General features: G+C 48.0%; 1 protein-coding gene across 1 annotated transcript in view; it reads right to left on the bottom strand.

Moving 5' to 3' along the window:
* Window positions 1-20579, bottom strand: part of ATRN (attractin) — a 159346-nt gene that overhangs the window by 123725 nt on the left and 15042 nt on the right. The window lies entirely within an intron of this gene.

Raw genomic sequence — 20579 nt, forward strand, 5'->3', positions numbered from 1 at the left:
CACCCCACAGCACATTCCCATCCCCAGGTCACCCCACAGCACATTCCAATCCCCAGGTCATCCCTGAATCAAGCGACTGAAGTCCTAGAGCTGAGTGCTCCCCACTGCTGGGATAGTGCCAGGAATACTCTACAACATCCCTTCCCGCTGCTCCTATAAATAGGTGGTGAAGACTTGACAGGAGGAAAAGACTCTGGAGAAAGTACAGTTGGAATCTTTCATCCTGAGATACTCAGGGAACAGCAGCACTTAAAACCACAAAAAACTTGGGATGCCACTGGAAGAGAAAAGGGGGAAAAGCCTGAAAAGGACTTAAAAGGACTTTGGGTAAGGACTTGGAGGGACAGGACAAGAGGGAATGGATTCACACTGCCACAGGGCAGGGTTAGATGGGATATTGGGAAGAAGAGCAGCACAAGGATGTGGAGCTGCTGCAGAGAGTCCAGAGGAGGCCCCGGAGCTGCTGCCAGGGCTGGAGCCCCTCTGCTCTGGAGCCAGGCTGGGAGAGCTGGGGGGGTTCCCCTGGAGAAGAGAAGGCTGCAGGGAGAGCTGAGAGCCCCTTTTAGGGCCTGAAGGGGCTCCAGGAGAGCTGGAGAGGGACTGGGGACAAGGCATGGAGGGACAGGACACAGGGAATGGCTTCCCACTGCCAGGGTTAGATGGGATATTGGGAAGGAATTGTTGGCTGTGAGGGTGGGGAGGCCCTGGCACAGGTTGCCCAGAGAAGCTGTGGCTGCCCCTGGATCCCTGGAAGTGTCCAAGGCCAGGTTGGAGCAACCTGGGCTAGTGGAAGGTGTCCCTGCCTATGCCAGGGGGGTGGAATGAGATGGTCTTTAAGTTCCCTTCCAACCCAAACCATTCCATGATTCCATGATCATTGTCACCAACATCTGCAAGCACTGCACAGCAGAGGACAAAACCAAGATCCAAACCATCGGGACACACGCTCCCATCTCACAGGAATTAGTCAAAATATTCCAAGGGGGTTTTAACAAACTGCTGAGGTACCACAGAAACTGCTGGGAAAAAAAATGCCAGGGTAGGATGGCAGCAAACACCAGCAGCACCTGAAGGTGCCCAGACACCACGTCCTGGCACAGCACAGCTTGGCACAGGATCCCTCCCCAGGCAGGTTATAAACCCCACCGTGGGCACAAGGCTGGAGCAAATCACAGCCTTCTGGCAAAATCCAACTGTCCCACTTACACCAGCTTTAGGAAAACAAAACCACCATGGATTCAAGCTTGGCAGGAAAAAAGAAGGAATCAAGACCAGAAGTTCCCAAAATCGGTATCTTGGAGCCTTTTTCTGTGTCTTTTCCCAGTGATCTGTCAATGTATCAGCTCATCTTTTTTAAATATATTGACTGAGGCAAAAGTGATTTTCCAGCCTCTTCTCCAACGGGGAACTTTTAAGGTTTATCTCTGCTTCAAATTAAAAGAGGTAAAACCCACAGATTTTTTAAAAAACCACCTTCTCCTCTCTCCATATGAATTTATTATAATACTTTTCAAGCTCAGAAATGGAGCTGGGGAAGCTGTGGCTGCCCCATCCCTGGAAGTGTCCAAGGTCAGGTTGGACTTGGAGCAAGTGGGATAGTGGAAGGTGTCCCTGCCCATGGTAAGGGGTGGAACTGGATGGTCTTTAAGGTCCCTTCCAACCCAAATCATTCCATGCTTCCATGATCCATATTTATTTTAAAGCTTCAACATCTTTGAAAATTCAAACCACTCATCTACTGACCAGGAATTCACAAAACCAGATGCAAATCCCACATTGAAGGCAATAATATCCAGATTGCTTCATCCCTTTGAAAATAATATCCCTGGAAAAGCCAGGAATCCAACTGTATCAACACTGACAGCACTTTGCCTGCAACCAAGAATAAACAGGTTCTGGAAACCTGAGCAAGTCTCCCGAGTTAAAAACAGCCTCATTCCATGGACCAAACTCTCAGGGAGCCTCTGCTCACAAAACTCTTGGAACAATTTTATCCGGAAACAATTATTGAATTACTCTCCACAGAAATGCTATCAAGAGTGATATAAAAAATAAAATAATCCTGTTGATAACTGTAGCCCCAGCCATGTCACATCTCGGGGGGGGATAAAAATTAGAGTTACATAATTTAATGACATTTCAGCAGTGTAAAACCAAAACATGGGATTTAGTTTTATAAATATAAGGACAGTCAAACTTCGAGATGTTGTTATTAAAAACTTATCTGTGAGTTATTCAGACTCCTTACTAAACTCACTGCCATTATGAGCAAATAAAGGATATTAAAAAAAATATGAGAAATCAGAGTTGATGTCTCCAAGAGGAAAATAAATAGGAACTAAGTTCTCATAAGTTCTCACTCCCTGCACTGGGGTATGAGCAGAGCAGCAGCATCCATGTCATTCCATAAATACTCTCCCAGAGACGCAATCCAGGACACACAGAAATAAATCCTCAGCACTAAAAGCAGACCAAAAGTGGAATTTTATGTTTCCATTCAACAGAGAAAGCTCAAGTGATCTCCCAGCTCCAGTAAAAAAGCAAACAGCCCCTGTTCCTTCCCACTCCCTGCTCCCTGTGCCATCCATGCCGGCGGGCAAGGATAACCGGGATGTGTCCTGCTCTGCGTTTGGGCTTGGTCTGGGACAGGAGCCTCGGGAAGGGAACACGTGAGTAACTCCAGGAGGGAAAACACACCAGGAATGAAGGACTTGGACACGGCACATTTTGCTGGCACACACCAGGCTGCTCCCACACGGACACCAGAGGGATCCCAGGGAGGCACCTTCAGCCCTGGGGGCACTTCTGGGACCCTCAGACAGGAGAGACACAGAGGGGCTGGAGTGTGTGAAGGGAAGGGAACGGAGCTGGGGAAGGGGCTGGAGCAGCAGGAGCAGCTGAGGGAGCTGGGGGGGCTCAGCCTGGAGAAAAGGAGGCTCAGGGGGGACCTTCTGGCTCTGCAAATCCCTGACAGGAGGGGGGAGCCAGGGGGGGTCGGGCTCTGCTCCCAGGGAACAAGGGACAGGAGGAGAGGGAACAGCCTCAAGCTGTGCCAGGGGAGGGTCAGGTTGGATATTGGGAAGATTTTCTCCCTGGAAAGGGTGGTCAGGCCTTGGCAGGGGCTCCCCATCCCTGGAGGTGTCCAAGGACTGGATGTGGCACTGAGTGCTCTGGGCTGGGGGACAAGGTGGAATCGGGCACAGCTTGGCCTCGAAGATCCTGGAAGTCTTTTCCAACCTGAATGATTCCCTGACTGTGTCCCTGCCCATTAGCCCTCCTTTAACTGGGATCAGTGCTGTCCCTGTGCCGGGGGTGGGGGGGTCGGGCTCTGCTCCCAGGGAACAAAGGACAGGAGGAGAGGGGATGGCCTCAAGCTGTGCCAGCTGAAGTCTAAGTTGGATATTGAATACAATTCCTTCCTGGAAAGGGTTGTCCAGCCCTGGCACAGCTGCCCAGGGCAGTGGTGGAGTCCCCATTCCTGGAGGGATTTAAAATCCCCGTGGATGTGGCATTTGGGGCCATGGGTCAGTGGTGGCCTTGGCAGTGCTGGGGAACGGTTGGACTCAATAACCTTCAAGGGCTTTCCCCCCAAAAAATGATTCCATGATAATTTTATCACTCAGATGCAGAAATCAGACACCAGAAAGTATGGAAAGGCATCAATTCCCATTTTTCCTTGCTGATTGGGTAATACAGGTCGCTGCTCCACAAGAAGCGCTTCCACCCTCCCCGGGTGTTCCATCTCCTACTCTGCAAGGAGCAGCTGCTGCACCCTAAGAAAACAAAACTCAGGCCCTTTACTACAATCCTCACAAGGTCCTAAACTACAACGTTGACTTTAAAACCTCCAGGGTAGAGAAAACAACAGCAAGGATCTGTTTACAAAATTCAGATTTTAAACGTGCACACACACACTCCTGTGCACTTACACCAAGTATTTCGGGCTTGATTCAAACTCCACTTGTTCACAACACAGATTTTTCCCTCACAAAAAAAAAATGAAGCAAGGACAAGGATGGAGAGCTCACAGAAAAATTGCTTCTAAGGGAAATATTCTATGTAAAAGGATTCTGCCTATTCAGTTACTCCCCGCTGTTTCTGGGAGGACCTGAAAAGCAGAAAAACTGACACAGGAAAATCAGACAGCACTCGATGGTATCTCCTGGGTGAAAAAACCCAACCTGATATTGGAAATTACCAGAAAACTCCACGTGTTTTTAATTGGTAACACGACTAAAACTAGCAGGGTCTATTTTTCAAATACAAATTAGTACACGCTGAGAAAATTCCTGCAGAGACAGGAACTGCACAAGCAGGCAAAGCCTCAAAGCTGTTGTTTAATTACCATCTAATAAATCTAAAGCGATCCTGTTGTTATTAGCCGAGCACAAAAAGCAGCTTATAATTTAGGATTAAATCGTTTTGCAGCACTTACTTCCAAAGCATTCCAACATTAAAGGTACATTAGATGCTGGTACATTATATAAACTGCCACAGAAAAGTGACTTAACAGCATCGTGCCTGCAGAGGTTTAGCACAGCCTTTCCACTAAAACAAAAAAAAAAACAAAAAAAAACCCCAAAATTGAAAAAAACCCACTCCAAAGAAACCCGAAAGTCCCTAATTTTGAAGTTGCTAAATCCAGAGATCGATGCAAACAATGAGTTTTCCTCCTCTCTCCCCTCTCCTTCCCAAGTGCCTCGAGCACTCCACAATTAAAAGTCATTGTTTCGGGAGAATTTGGAGTTGAAAGCAATAAAGAAAGGGCTGTTACAGCCTATTAGCAGCACAAAGGCTCTGCGGCCTAAATTGATTAACAATCTGGTTTTGTTCATGTTCCACTGAAGGCACTGAGGTTAAAGGATAGATCCTAGGAGCAAATGCCTGGATTTATAGGCATGGAATAGCGATCAGCCACGCTGGGGGTGAGAGGAGCAGATAAATATATCATTTATGCATCTATTTAATGAATTTATGCATCTATTAATGAATTTCTAATGGCTAACAGATAAATCCCTCCTCCTGCCAGCTCGGGGCCACAGCACAGGTAAAGCTGGGAAGGTGTCATTAATTCCAGGCCAGGTTTCCCGGATGAAGGCAAAGACATTCCCGCAAAATCCAGTCGTTTAAGGATTTAACCTCCAGCCACAAGCACCTAAACAAAGACTCCAGGTGCACACAGAGCAAAGTCTCCAGTGACAGGAACAGAAAGCCCTCGGGATGAGCAAATTCATAGAAAAATCGCTGCTGTACCACCACCATAAAATCATGGAATGGTTTGGGTTGGAAGGGAACTCAAAGACCATCTCATTCCACAGCCTGCCTTGGGCAAGGACACCTTCCACTACTCCAGGGTGCTCCAACCTGGCCTTGGACACTTCCAGGGATCCAGGGGCAGCCACAGCTTCTCTGGGCAACCTGGGCCAGGGCCTCCCCACCCTCACAGGGAAGATTTTTTTTCCAATATCCCATCTATCCCTGCCCTCTGGCACTGGGAAGCCATTCCCTGTGTCCTGTCCCTCCATGCCTTGTCCCCAGTCCCTCTCCAGCTCTCCTGGAGCCCCTTCAGGCCCTGCAAGGGGCTCTCAGCTCTCCCTGGAGCCTTCTCTTCTCCAGGGGAACCCCCCCAGCTCTCCCAGCCTGGCTCCAGAGCAGAGGGGCTCCAGAATCCTGGAATGAGTTGGGTTGGAAGGGACATTAAAGATCCAGTTCCACAGGTAGGGACACCTTCCACTAGCCCAGGTTGCTCCATCCTGGCCTTGGACACTTCCAGGGATCCAGGAGCAGCCACAGCTTCTCTGCCCAACCTGGGCCAGGAACTCCCCACCCTCCCAGCCAGGAATTCCATCCCACTCACAGCAACAGGTTGCTATTCCAGCACTGGAAAACCATCCCCTGCCCTGCCCTGCCCTCACCAGGGGTTTCCTCCCAGAGGGAATCAGTCATTCCCACTGTGCCAAAGGTCACAGGAGGGTGACAATCCCTCTCCATGCTCAATATCTTCTGTTCTCCTCCCACTTTCCGTGGAACAGCTGAACCAGGAGCTGTCTCAAAAAACAGTCACCTGACTGACACAGTTAATTGGATCTGGGAAACACTTCCTCCAGAGGCAGGGATTAGCCTTTCCCTCCTGCATGAGATATGTAAAAATATGGAAAGTGATTTCCTGGCTGCTGATCAGAGATAAGGGCAGAGCCCGGGAAGCCCTGGGAGGTCTGGGAAAGGACTGCAGCAGGTAAAACATATCAATTCAACCTCCGAGTCACAACCTGCACTGATGCTCCAAAAAAACCTCCTAAATCCCTCTTTGCTCCTGGAAAACAGGCCTTGATGTGACAAGCTGCTGGATTCCAAGGGTGGCTGAATGGCCATGGAGAGCCTGAGAGAGCTCACAAGGAATAAATGCTGCTGCAGCCTTTTCAAAATCATCGAGTTCATGAAGCAAATCTTTTCAAATACTGCCCCTCTCCAGTTGGTCACCAGTAACTCCATCACATTCCTGATCCTGACACGCTGTCCCAGCTCCTGCTCTGCTGTCACCAACCAGGGATGACACTGAGGGGTCTCTTTCAGGGAGGGCTGGTGCCTCTGCCCTTATCCCACTGGAGCTTCCAGCAGCAGCTGGAAGTAGATCTTGAAACACGTCCTGGCTGTTTAGTTATTCCCTCAATGCTTTGCTTGCCCAACCAACTCTCCTGCTGGGGAAGGAGAGGAATTTTAAAGGCATTTTAATCTGAAAAATGCACTTCAGCTCCTCTTTATGGAACGTGTCTCATTGCTCTCTTACCCTACAAACCCAAAAACTTATTATTATGAGCCAGCTAATTACAGCCAGGGAGAAATCATTTGACAAGACCAAATTAGAATCACGGAATCATGGAATGGTTTAGGTTGGAAGGGACATTAAAGATCATCCAATTCCAGCCTCCTGCCATGGGCAGAGACATCTTCCACTAGCCCAGGTTGCTCCAACCTGGACTTGGACACTTCCAGGGATCCAGGGGCAGCCACAGCTTCTCTGACCAACCTGGGCCAGGGCCTCACTACCCTCATAGCCAAGAATTTCTGCCTAACAAGTAAAGAATTTTTTTCCTAATAGTAAATATTCTTTTCCTAATAGCTAAAATAAATCAATTTCTGTGTTTCATTTAAATTCTAAAAATAATTAAAATCACTCAACCTCGAGACTAAGGCAAGAGAAACTCTGAGGGAGAAGCTGATTTCCCTCCTCCAACCCCATTTCCTCGTGTCAGAAACACTGAAAAAAAACCCAAACCAGAACTGTGTTGGATCCCAAAAGGTTCCAGCATTTCCCCAGTGCTTCCCAACCATCCATCAGAGACGCTGCTTTTCAACACCATCGTGTCTGGACACACCAGAAACACGCTGGAGCTCCACTGATGTTCTTGCCTCAAAGTTCCTCCAGCTATTAAATTCAAACTGCAAACATCCCAAATTTAGATCCTTGTCTACCCTCCTATTTCTTTATTCCCAGCCCGTCTCAGAGACCACACAGCAGAATTATTCCCTGCACAACCTCAGCTTCATCTCTGCCCAAAAAAACCAGCCGAGTGCACCGTGAATGTCAACATTCCCGTGTACCTTCACTACAAATTCTTCCCCCACTCAAATTTACTGAGGAAAACAAAGAATAAAAGATATTATTATTATAATTACGCCTCGGGAGCGTGGTGTTCACACGAGGAATATTTTGTAAGCACAGATTTCTGCGGTGTTGCTCCATTATCTCCGTGTTATCCTTGATCTCTGTCTCCACGCCGCAACAGCTCCAACCTTATCGCTCCTTTATTTCTTCCAAACACCCTCCCCACTGCCTGTATTTTATGCAGAGATGTTTCCATGACAAAAGGCCACTTCCTGAGGCGCCCTGGAAGCTCACCCTGAGCCACCACCCACACCTGAGACACCTCCACGCAGATGGTGGAGGCTGCACCACCCGTCCCTTAAGCTGATCCAACAGTTGCCCTCTGCTTTCCCCATCTGTTCCCAAATCCACTTACTGGATATCTTGGCCTAGTTCTTTGAAACAAAGATAATTTAGCTGCAAGTGTTTATAAGGAACGCCCAGGAAAACTCAACTCTCAGCCTTCACTGCTGGTCCTGAAATGCTCCTGGGATTTGTGGCAGGAGGAGACAACACTGCAGGGCAGAAGCAAATGCACCTCACACATCATGAACCACCTCCCTCTGCTGCAGATAAAGGAATGTATCAACCCCTCTCTTTCCCTGCCATGCAACGAACCCCAAAAAACCTTTGGCCAAGAGCCCTTGCAAAAGTCTTATCCCAAAACTCAACCCCCTGAAAGATGAAAGGACACGACTGGGATGGTCAAAGAGAACCATCAAAGGCTCATGATGAAAGATCTCCAGAGCCACAGAGAGCCCAGCAAGGTCTACCACTGGAACATCCAAAATATTCACTGCACTGGGTGATCCAGCCTGATTTTAGGTATATACATATTATATATATAATAATATAAGACACACGGTATCTGTGTTTAAACGAAGGGTCAGAAAGTCCCTTTTTAAAAAATAAAGTGTTGCAAAAGTAAAATTCTGGTTCAAAATTAAAAATTAGAACAAGTTCTCCACAACATCCCAGTTCAGTAACTTCTGCTTGTGTTACATTCACCTGTGCAAGGTTTCCAGCTCATTTCAGGGTAAAGCACAATCGGCGTCACTTTGACAGAAAAGACTCTCCACATGTATTTGGTCCAGGAAGAACCTTAAACCAACTTCACACATACCCAGCCACATATTTTCCAGCTCAAAGGCTTAATAATCTACCAAAGATAATTAGCTTTTTATATAAGTGAGCTATTTCAGACCATTTCAAGAAGCATTTCTGATTTTATCAACTTCAATCCATTTTTCTCGCGGTCAACAAACGTTCAGTCCTTACTCTGCCCTCCTGTTTCAGCAGTTAATTGGGATTCAGGGGAGGCTCCAAGAGGCCGGAGAGGGACTTGGGACAAGGCATGGAGGGACAGGACACAGGGAATGGCTTCACACTGCCACAGGGCAGGGTTAGATGGGATATTGGGAAGGAATTGTTGACTGTGAGGGTGGTGAGGCCCTGGCACAGGTTGCCCAGAGAAGCTGTGGCTGCCCCTGGATCCCTGGAAGTGTCCAAGGCCAGGTTGGAGCAACCTGGGCTAGTGGAAGGTGTCCCTGCCCCTGGCAGGGGTTTGGAATTAGATGATCCATAAGGTTCCTTCCAACCCGAACCATTCCATGGATCTATAATTCTATTAAAAACATCACTACTCCCCAAGGTTTCAGGTGATGGGATCCCTTCAGATCCCGCTGATATTCCTCACAGCCCAGACTCTGGCATTCCACAGCTCCTTGCTTCTTCAGGCAGAAAGAAGCCTCTCCTGGGCTGCACTGCCTGTGGGATCAGTTGTTGGATCCAGTCTGAGAGGGGATGGAGGAGAAGAACAGAGGAGGGAGGGATTTTTGGAGCAACTGCGTCTTTTGCCACAGAATCATGGAATCGTTAAGGTTGGAAAAGCCCTCCAAGACCATCCAGTCCCCCCTATGCCCACCTTGTCCCCCAGCCCAGAGCTAGGGGTCCACAGACTGCTTCCCGAGGGGATGATGCATCACTCATTGCAAATGCCAGCACAAATGTTGGTAGAAGTGCACAACAGGAAAAAAAACAACCTAAATCAGCCATTTTAGGGAGAAGGAGAAGGCTCTGGGGTGACCTAATTGTGGCCTGAAGGCAGGAGACAAGAAACATGGAGAGGGACTTGGGACAAGGGATGGAGGGACAGGACAAGGGGGAATGGCTTCCCACTGCCAGAGGGCAGGGATAGATGGGATATTGGGAAGGAATTCCTGGCTGGGAGGGTGGGGAGGCCCTGTCCCAGGTTGCCCAGAGAAGCTGTGGCTGCCCCTGGATCCCTGGAAGTGTCCAAGGCCAGGCTGGAGCAACCTGGTCTAGTGGAAGGTGTCCCTGTCCATGGCAGGGGGTGGCACTGGATGTTAAGATCCCTCCCAACCCAAACCATTCCACGATTCTGATTCCCACTCGTTTGCAAATAACACGCGAGATTTGTCAAATGATTTTTCCTTTCGTTCCTAAAATTGGAAATATTCAGTTACTCAATGGATCTTAAAATCCCTGTAGGATCGTTTCAGCTGCAGCACAGCACACCTGGGACCCTTGGAAACAGAGGAATTGAAATTCTTTTAAAGCCCACGTGCCCAGGAGTGACAGACACATCAACATTCCCCTGCAGTTGAGGAGCCCTTCACTTTGATGAGCTTTCAAGTTGTCACATCCACATTCAAGCCCAGGCAAAATCATTCCCTGGCAGGACGTGTGTTGTGAATGAAAAGGGGTTGAGCTGCTGATTTAACCTTCCAGCCAGCGGGAACGGGAAATAAATAGAGTTTAAGGCCATTCCAGAGAACCATCACCCTGCAAAACCCTCCAGTTTTCTATGAGAAGAGGAAAATCAGCAGTAGCAATTCCTGTTTAATGCTGGGTATGAACCTGCTGCCCAGTTCTTCCACCCCCAAAAATCCACCCCTGAACCCTCAAAAAGCACATTTAGAGTCCGATTTTTAGCTCCAAACCTCCCTCACTGCTCATTTCTAGGCCAAAGGCAGAGCTCAGAACTTGGTAGTAGCACTTCCAGAAAAGCTCCAGCCAAAAAATCAGTCGGTGCTGCAGCAAAAAATGAAAATATTGAGACGTTCTATAAATAAACATCACAGCCTGACCCACTTTCCTAAAGGGGATAGAAATAATTCCTTTTATTTCCTGTCTAACATTCAAAAAATTCTAAGCTACTACGTAGCAGCGTTACCTGCTGGGAAAACTGATCCCTGAAAAACAAAGTAGATGGGAAAAAACTTGGGATGTAGGTTAAATTTTGTTTGGTCTCAACCTGAAAAACGGGTTTTAACACAGATCCTCAGGTGAAGATCATTAAAATAGTCAAAGTACATCCCAAAAACCAGACAGGGGTTTGTGAACCTACAGAATTACAAACCCTTAACATTTTACAGGAGGTTTTTGGGCTGAAACAACACCAAGAAGGACATGGGAAAAGCAGGGAATCAATAAAGAAAATATTACATTTTATTTCAAACATATATTATAATATTAAATATTATAATTATATATTATATTATATACATAATATATATTTATATATAAATATATAATAATATATACTATTTATATATACTATATAATTAATATATAATATTAATGTATTAATATTAAGTATACTATTAAATGTTGATTATATTATATATTATTAATAATATTTCAAATATTATATTTCAAACAAGTTCTCAGACAATGTAGTGATTCAATAACACCATGAACAATGTGGTAATAAGGGAGATGTTCAAAGGATGCCACCAAGCAGTAAAAAAAAATAATAACAGCAAACAAAATAACTGCAAAAATAATAATACAAGTATTAAAAATAGTAATAACAGCAAAGGAGACTTTTAAGCATCAGACATTACACCTGAGAGAATGGGGACCCCCAGAAATAAAGTCTATATGTTCATATCACAAACATGATGCCCCAAAAATGTCCTTCCCCTCACCTGTACCAGTGAAAAGAATGAAAGACACGTTAATATTATTTGGCTTGAGGGAGGGGACAGAGAAGGATTTCCTTGAGGGGAGATGGAGAAACCTACAGAGCACCAATAATAAAAATAAACCAGCCTTTCTATCACTACAATCTCCCCAATTCTATTTAAATTGCTCCATTTTCTACCTCATTTCAGTGAAATCAGCTCTCAGACAGATTCTCTTCAGCCACATGAGTGAGCTCTCCCAGAAGTCCCACCTGAAGGGTCATGGACAGACATTCCTGCAGGGATGGGACCTCTGGCTCAGGGAGGAGAGCCCAGCTCAGCACCGAGGCTGGGCCAGAAAATCCAGTTTAGTTCCCAGCTCTGTCCCCTCCCATTGCACAGCTGAGGACACCCTGAGGGGACGGGGCATCCAGAGGGAGCTGGACAGGCTGGAGAGGTGGGAATGTGGGAAACTCATGACATTTAACAAGGACAAGTGCAAAGCGCTGCTCCTGGGTCAGGGCAATGCCTGGTGTGGGAACAGGGTGGGGATGAAGGGATGGAGAGCAGCCCTGGGAGAAGGATTTGGGGGTGTTGGTGGGGGAGAGGCTGGAGATGCCCCAGCCCAGATCCCGCCGTGCCCTGGGCTGATCCCCCAGCGTGGGCAGCAGGGCAGGGGGGGATTGTGCCCCTCTGCCCCTGTCTCAGCTGAGACCCCCCTGCAGAGCTGCTCCAGCCCTGGGAACAGCAGCACAGGGACGTGGAGCTGCTGGAGAGAGTCCAGAGGAGGCCCCGGAGCTGCTGCCAGGGCTGGAGCCCCTCTGCTCTGGAGCCAGGCTGGGAGAGCTGGGGGGGTTCCCCTGGAGAAGAGAAGGCTCCAGGGAGAGCTGAGAGCCCCTTGCAGGGCCTAAAGGGGCTCCAGGAGAGCTGGAGAGGGACTGGGGACAAGGCATGGAGGGACAGGACAAGGGGAAATGGCTTTCTGCTGCCAAAGGGCAGGGCTAGATGGGATATTGGGAAGGAATTGTTGTCTGTGAGGGTGGGGAGGCCCTGGCCCAGGTTGGTCAGAGAAGCTGTGGCTGCCCCTGGATCCCTGCAAGTGCCCAAGGCCAGGTTGGATGGGGCTTGGAGCAACCTGGGCTAGTGGAAGGTGTCCCTGCCCGTGGCAGGGGGTGGGACTGGATGATCCTTAAGGTCCCTCCCAACCCAAACCATTCTACAGTTTTATCTTTCAGCACCTGCAGAACCAACTGGAAGCTGGCACCAACCTTCAAAAGATGAGCACTTTAAATCAGATGTTAAATCAGCATTTAACTTCAGATTGCCAATATCCAGGAGGAAGGAAGAAAGGAACAAAAAAAACTCTCTTAATTTCTGGTTTTACAGGAACTCATTTCCTCATCCACATTGGTATAGAATTGCAAACACTTCCCTAAACACTGAATCAGTTCTTCTCCCTTCCCTTTTCCAGCTCAGGGCAGCTGTTCCTCTGTCCCACGGACTGTTGTGTTAAACTCTTAATCACAGGAGGAAAAAGTGTGATTTGTAACTCCTTGCAGAAAGGCACGAGGGGTATTTTCCCTCACACTAAACAGACAAAAAAGGAACCAAATAAAGGAGGTAAATACTGAACCCTTCAGGTATTTCCTGAAGGCAGGTGGACACAGGTGGCTTCCTTGAGATGCTCCCCTTTGTAAAGGAGAATAAAACTCAAAAATGAAGAATAATCCACAACTTCCAGGTAGGCAGGACTGTACTAACATAAAAATATAAATATCAAGCTGCCTGTTCCCTCACACCTATGGGATGGGAAGTCACCTGGAGCACTTCACACCCAAAATCCTGGCTTAGCAAACCTAGAAAAGGCCAGACTTTACGTGGCTTAGGTTAAATCATCTTAATCCCTTCAATGAAAACTTTCTGCTGCTGGCACAGCTCTGTTTAACCACACTGGGAGTACTCCACCAGCCAGTCCGAGCTTTTCCAGCAGCTCCTGGCAAGAATGAACTAAACCCAGGGCGCTCCAAACCATCCCAGTGTTTATTTAAGAGCCTGAAAAAATAAACCAAATGTGAAAGTCATCCAGTAACTCAACAGCTCCGAACTCCAGGAGGTGAGGGCTTGGAGGGACTTTCAAATGCCTGAGTGTGTTTGTCAGCTTTGCTGTGACCACAATCCCAAAGGAATAGGGGTGGTTTTAGTCACTGTGAACTGCTGCACTTCATTAAATGCATCTGCACAGTAAATGTGACAATCCAGAGCAGATGTTTCCCAACTCACCAACAGAAACTCTTGGCTGTTAAAACCCCAAGCCAGGATTCCTTCCCAGGGCAGAAGAAGAAGCAGCAAAAGTCACTTTTTAAAAAAGAAAATCCTTCCAAAAAAAATCAATATAGGCTGGGAGAGCTGAGGGGGTTCCCCTGGAGAAGAGAAGGCTCCAGGGAGAGCTGAGAGCCCCTTGCAGGGCCTAAAGGGGCTCCAAGAGCTGGAGAGGGACTGGGGACAAGGGATGGAGAGACAAGACACAGGGAATGGCTTCCCACTGCCAGAGGGCAGGGAGAGATGGGATATTGGGAAGGAATTCTTGGCTGTGAAGGTGGGGGGGCCCTGGCACAGGTTGCCCAGAGAAGCTGTGGCTGCCCCTGGATCCCTGGAAGTGTCCAAGGCCAGGTTGGAGCCACCTGGGCTAATGGAAGGTGTCCCTGCCCATGGCAGGGGGTTGGAACAAGATGATCTTCAAGGTCCCTTCCAACCCAAACCAGTCTGTGATTCTAAAACAGGCTTTTTAAGCACATTTTAACCAAGCAAAGGCTATGAGAAACCATTTTATTTTTGGCACAAACGCTGAGAATTCGGAGACGACGCAGCCCCTGGCACAGAACATGGAATTCATGGGTTGTGTCAGCGCAGCCTTAGCAACAGTCTCGCTACAACATCCTTATAATCCCAGACCTGTTAGCATTTCTTTCCAGGATAAGTAGCTCTGGAGTGTTTGTCTGTGAAACACTCAGTGCAATGAAGGTCACCCCACACAGCCCGACAGCTCCTCAGCTGTGGAGGTGGATGTTCCTACACGGTGGGAGATTTTTTTCCCCTCTTTTCCCGTAGTAAAGCAGTGCCTAACATGCAGCTCCCTTGGTAATCATCACAAATAAACCCTCCCTTTAAAAAACTTAAAGCAACAGAACAAGAAATCCAACAGACAAACGGATCAACCCACAAAATATCCCAATCGTGGGCGCCCTTCGAGCCAAACTCTCCCAGGGAGGGCGTGGCTGCAGAAATCCCTGCTCCCATCCCCACCTCTGCCATAGGCACCTTTTCTATGGCTTCCCAAAGGAGTTATTCTTGGACGGCAGCGGGAAAAAAAACGAAAATTCCATCTGCTCCCAACAGATTTGGGACAACAAAAACAAAGCCGGTGGCTCGACGTTCGTTTTGAAATAACCCCTCACTCGGCTTCCAAGCTGAGCGTGACTGACAGGCCACCTAAAAAAGAGTTCAGATTCTTAATTTAGGATTCAGCCAGCAGGAATTCTTTCCTCACTCTGGCAACAGCCATAGGAAATGGCTTTGAGATGAAGGTTTAGATGAGATATCAGGGAGAAATTGTTGGCTGGGAGGGTGGGGAGGCCCTGGCACAGGCTGGCCAGAGAAGCTGTGGCTGCCCCTGGATCCCTGGAAGTGTCCAAGGCCAGGTTGGAGCAACCTGGAATAGTAGGTGTCCCTCCCCATGGCAGGGGGTGGGACTGGATGATCTTTAAGGTCCCTCCCAACCCAAAGCATTCCATGATTCTAAAAGCATGTTCCCTAACAAGGAACCGTGCACAAAATGCTGCTCTGTCTGCCTTAGAAAAACAGGGAGGGAAAAGGTTTTTTGCCTCATTCCACTTTCCCTGTTACCTTCCCACATTTTCATTTTGTTACCTCTATTCATAACTGAGATGGCTCCAAACATTATCTATAAGACAAAGCCGCCATCCACACCCTTAAACCCTGTGAGGAAAAGTTCATTCCTGCTTTAAAATTCCTGAAATTAAGACATGATACTTCACTGTGCCCCGTGAGGAAGGATTAGGAGAACCACTTAGGCTGAGTCCTCTGGAGCAGAACTCCAGAGCCCACTCCACATGAAGTGCTTCCCTCCGGCACACTCCAACACTGCCTCGGACATCACGGGAAGGATTTCAAGGATTATTGACGTCTACAAGGCTCTTTTCCTCTTGGATGCACTTTTATCCCTGGCTCCCTGCGCTGCTGTGGGGCTGGGGAACAAAAATTGAGGGCAATCCTGGTGTCTCAGCCCTGGTTTCTGCTGTTTAACACAATAAACACCAAACTCCGGGTAGTTTAAAGGAGGGAATTCCAGGTGAGCCCTTCCCAGACCTACCCACGGATGTATCGATGCATCATAAGGTCAGTAACTTCCCCTCATCTCCTGTGCTTTAAATGAATCTGTCAGAGGCAATTTATGGCACAAGGGATAAGAAGTGGAGCCATCACAGTGATAAATTCCTCCCTGACACGTGAAAAATGCGAAGGTACCGGGCACCGGTTTTCAGGAACCATCTTGTTCTCGTGCTAAAATTATCCATGCAAAGGTATAAATAAAACCTCATGGGTTCAAAGACCTATAAAACAAATAAATAAATAAATAAAATGGATGCCTGCACGATGTTTTCTGGGAAATTTCAAAATTCCAACATCCAATCTGAAAGCTCCTTTGAGCATTCCCAAGAGTCTGGACCACGAGGTGAGGCTCCCACAGCCCAGGTCATGTCAGAGCCCTGTTACATCTGAACACACAGCCTTAAAAAAGCAAAAACATGATTCCCAGGAAAGCAGAGGGAAAGCTCTGGGAAGAAGGAGAGCACTGTGGGGACAAGCAAGAGGATGGAGACCCCAACTTGTTTTTCCCCTCCTGCAGGAACAGCTGCTTCCCTGCCTGCCAAGAGCTCTGCAGAACTATTTTGAGCTTCTTTTGCATCTCATTATTTAATTTATTTATTAAAGCCTGATAGGGGAAAAGGGAGACAAAACTTGCTCCGAGCGTTTGGGTTTTATTTAGACGAAGCCAGGCTGTTCAAACTGGCTCCCAGTCAAATGGTTCCATAATCCCTATTTTAGAGAGAGTGGAAGCAGCTCATGGTCGGATCCTCCAGCTGCACAACTCTTCACTTAGGGGGGGAGTTTCTCATCTCAACAAATTTAACAAGTAGAGTTGGAAGCACTCGACAAGTCCCAAACCATAAAACGGTGTTTTCCCAGGAAATTGGGAAAATTTAAAATTTAAAACTCAGCCGTAAAAATTAAAACCCCCGAACTGCTCCCCGTTAGTTAAATATTCCAGGTGAGAGAGCAGCAGCTGGCACAGGGACAGCACTGATCCCAGTTAAAGGAGGGCTAATGGGCAGGAACACAGTCAGGGAATCATTCAGGTTGGAAAAGACTTCCAGGATCTTCGAGTCCAACCTGTGCCCGATTCCAACTTGTCCCCCAGCCCAGAGCACTCAGTGCCACATCCAGTCCTTCCTTGGACACCTTCAGGGGTGGGGACGCCACCACCTCCCTGGGCAGCCCCTTCCAAGGCCTGACCACCCTTTCCAGGGAGAAATTCCTTCTGATGTCCAACCTGAGCCCTCCCTGGCACAGGTTGAGGCCATTCCCTCTCCTCCTGTCCCTTGTTCCCTGGGAGCAGAGCCTGACAACCCCCCGGCTCCCCCCTCCTGTCAGGGGGTTGCAGAGCCAGAAGGTCCCCCCTGAGCCTCCTTTGCTCCAGGCTGAGCCCCCCCAGCTCCCTCAGCCTCTCCTGCTGCTCCAGACCCTTCCCCAGCTCCGTCCCTTCCCTGCACACGCTCCAGCCCCTCCATGTCTCTCCTGTCTGAGGGTCCCAGAAGTGCCCCCAGGGCTGGAGGTGCCTCAGCAGTGCCAGCACAGGGACGGGCACTGCCCTGGGGCTGGGACACAGCAGGGCTGGCACAGACCAGGGGCCATTGGCCTTCTTGCCCACCTGGGCTCATGTTGAGCCACTCCAGCTCCTTTTCTGTCTTTCCAGCCACTCTTCCCAAGCCTGGAGCTGCAGGGGACGTTGTGACCCACGTGTAGGACCCAGCCTTGTTGTCCTTCACACCCTTGGCCTCAGCCCATGGATCCAGCCCGTCCAGATCCCTCTGCAGAGCCTTCCTGCCCTCCAGCAGATCCACATCCCACCCAACCTGGTGTCATCCACAAACTTACTGAAGGTGCCCTCGATCCCCAGGGCAGATCATCACTAGAGATATTACTGATATAAAGATATTAAACAAGACTGGGCCCAACCCTGAGCCAATTCCAACAGCCCAAAGCAGGGAGGACCAGCAGAGTTCACACCTTTGCCATCGACCACATCACAAATTACACCATGATTTTCTTTCGTTTTCCCCTCTCCTAAAGAACTCTTTGATATTTTAAAGGCAGAAAAAGCAAGAATTGATAAACACTGAATGCTCATTTTTAAGAGTTGAGCCATCAATTTAAAAGTTTAACTCGAGCCACCGTTTTCTACTGCGTGGGCAACAGTTCTACCACCAAACCCCAAAGTGTTCCATGAACAGCAAACACAGGAAATCCTTGAAAGCACACAGGGCTCTACAACCAAAGGCAATCATTAAACTCACCCACGGGACCTTTCACAACACCCCTTTCGACAGCAGGGAGCCAACGGGACGGTTTGGCAGAGTTCAGAGAAAACATGGGAGGTAAACTCACGAAAAATGAGCCCAACCCAGCAGAGTTTGCTGCTGCTTTGGAACCCAAATGAATTAGGATATTATAATTATTCATGCTTTGGTTTCACAATGATCAATAATAATCCCTGCACGGAGGAAAAGCCAGGCTGATGGGTTTGTTGGAGTTTAGTTTGAGCTGTTTGACCTTCCCTGCGATCCCAACTGCTCCATCCTGACCCAAAGCAGCCTTTTTCCCAGGGCTCTCCGTTCTCTTTCCTCTGGAGACGGAATTATTTCTACATGAGCAGCCTTGTGACTTGTCAACAAGCACAGGCTGCTCTGCCAGACCAGCCTGGAGACTCCCAGACCTCGTCCAGCCACTCATTTGCTGCAGAGAACTTCGGATCCTGCCCTTCCCGGCCACATTCCCACAATTCCCCAACACCGGGGCATTGGCAAGAGGAGGATTTTATGGAAGTCTCAGGGCAGTGAAGCATTAAGGAAAAATTATGTGCCAGTGCAAAACCTTTGCAGGGTGACTGACAATGTCATTTCAGAATTGTATTAAAAATAACCACTTTCTGACCCAAAACCAAGTGAAAAATCATCTATGTAAATAAATATAGGGGGAAAAAAGGGGTAATTTGCAAACATGCCTTACTGAAATTTTACATAAGAACTTTAACCTCGCTTTTACAGTTGCCAAAAATACACCAAAATACAACTTCCCACAATTTATTTAAATTTTCTGAATCACTGAAAGCCAAAATGGTTGAAAATAACGTTTCAATCTTATCAGCACATAAAGTTTATCACACCAACAGTGACTACACGAAACTGTTGGGTCCCTCAAACAGAACTGGGAGAATTTCCACAGAAAGCTGGAAATATAAAACCTTGTGGTTCAAAAAAAAACCCTCCCAACATCACAACTTTGTAAGGAATGAGAAAAACCTGACTTCCTGCAGGTTAATTTTACATATAGGACAACACCTGAGATGCCTTGTGAGGCTCCCAAAAAGTCAGGATTCGGGATGAATTTCAGCTCAGAATGGGAAGCAGAGGGGAGAACTCCCAGCCTGGCTCTGCTGTCAGCAGCTCACCAGGAAAAGCCAGAGCACACACACACATTATTTTGCTTTAATTGATTCCATTCCAGGCTGCTGTTCTATATTAAGAGCGTCACAACCTTTATATAACTTTTCACAAAGTTAAATTTTAATATAAAGGTGTTTTTTTCCGTTTGGGGAAAACGTCGGTGATAATTAAGAAACAAAATATCAGGATCTGCTCCCGGCGAGCTGGAGAGCAACGTGTGACAAACAAACAAGAATAATAATAACAATAATAAAGTATTTCTAAAACTATTTAACAGGTGTTTAAAGGCAAGGACAAAGTGTCCTGCAATTATTGACTCGCAGTCCCTGGGTTGTCCAGGGAGAGATGCAGAGCTCATGGAATGACTGGTGCCGGAGTGAATCATCAAACTCCCCTGGATTAAACCTCGGGATTTGTTCCACCTCAGAAATTACCTTCAGTAATTGAAATAATGGTTTGGGTTTAGCACCCGCGGAAGGAGCACCACCCACTCGTGGGCCGATCAGAAAGAGCTGCAGGCCAAGAGCGTTTGCTGAACTTGAGGAGAAACACCCACCAGAGCCCCTAAAAACAACCCCAAACCTCTCTGCTAACAGGTGATTAAAAGGGAACCACCTGATCCCAGGGTGATGGTGTCACCCAGGAGATGCTCTCACCAGTGCCAGCAACTATAATATCATTTTCCCTCCTTCCCCTCCCTGCCTTTCTCCTTTGCCTTCCCAAAGGCATCCTGCTGACAAATAACAACCCTTCAAAGCCCAATTACAGCTTCTGGGTCTGGGGTGGGGTTTTCTTTTTGTGGTAAAACTTCATCTTAGCAGGTTTTTTGTGTAAATCCCCGGGAGCAGTCGCTGCCTCAGCCCCGTTCTGTCACTTCACCCGCCCTGCTGTGCCAGGTTGGGGGTGGGAGATCTGCACCCAGGCACCCAGGTGATGTCATCAGTGATGTCATCAGTGATGTCAGCACAGCACATCTGTGCACCCAGGTCAGGAATGGAAACACTGAATCGGGTTCCAGCGGCGACTTCTCACCTTCTCCCTTTCTTTCACAGCATCACAGGATGGTTTGGGTTGGAAGGGACATTAAAGATCATCCAGTGCCACCCCCTGCCATGGGCAGGGACACCTTCCACTAGAACAGGTTGCTCCAACCTGGCCTTGGACACTTCCAGGGATCCAGGGGCAGCCACAGCTTCTCTG

The sequence above is a fragment of the Neopelma chrysocephalum genome, unplaced genomic scaffold (genome assembly GCF_003984885.1).
Source record: "Neopelma chrysocephalum unplaced genomic scaffold, ASM398488v2 Primary Assembly neopelma1_345, whole genome shotgun sequence".
Lineage (NCBI taxonomy): Eukaryota > Metazoa > Chordata > Aves > Passeriformes > Pipridae > Neopelma > Neopelma chrysocephalum.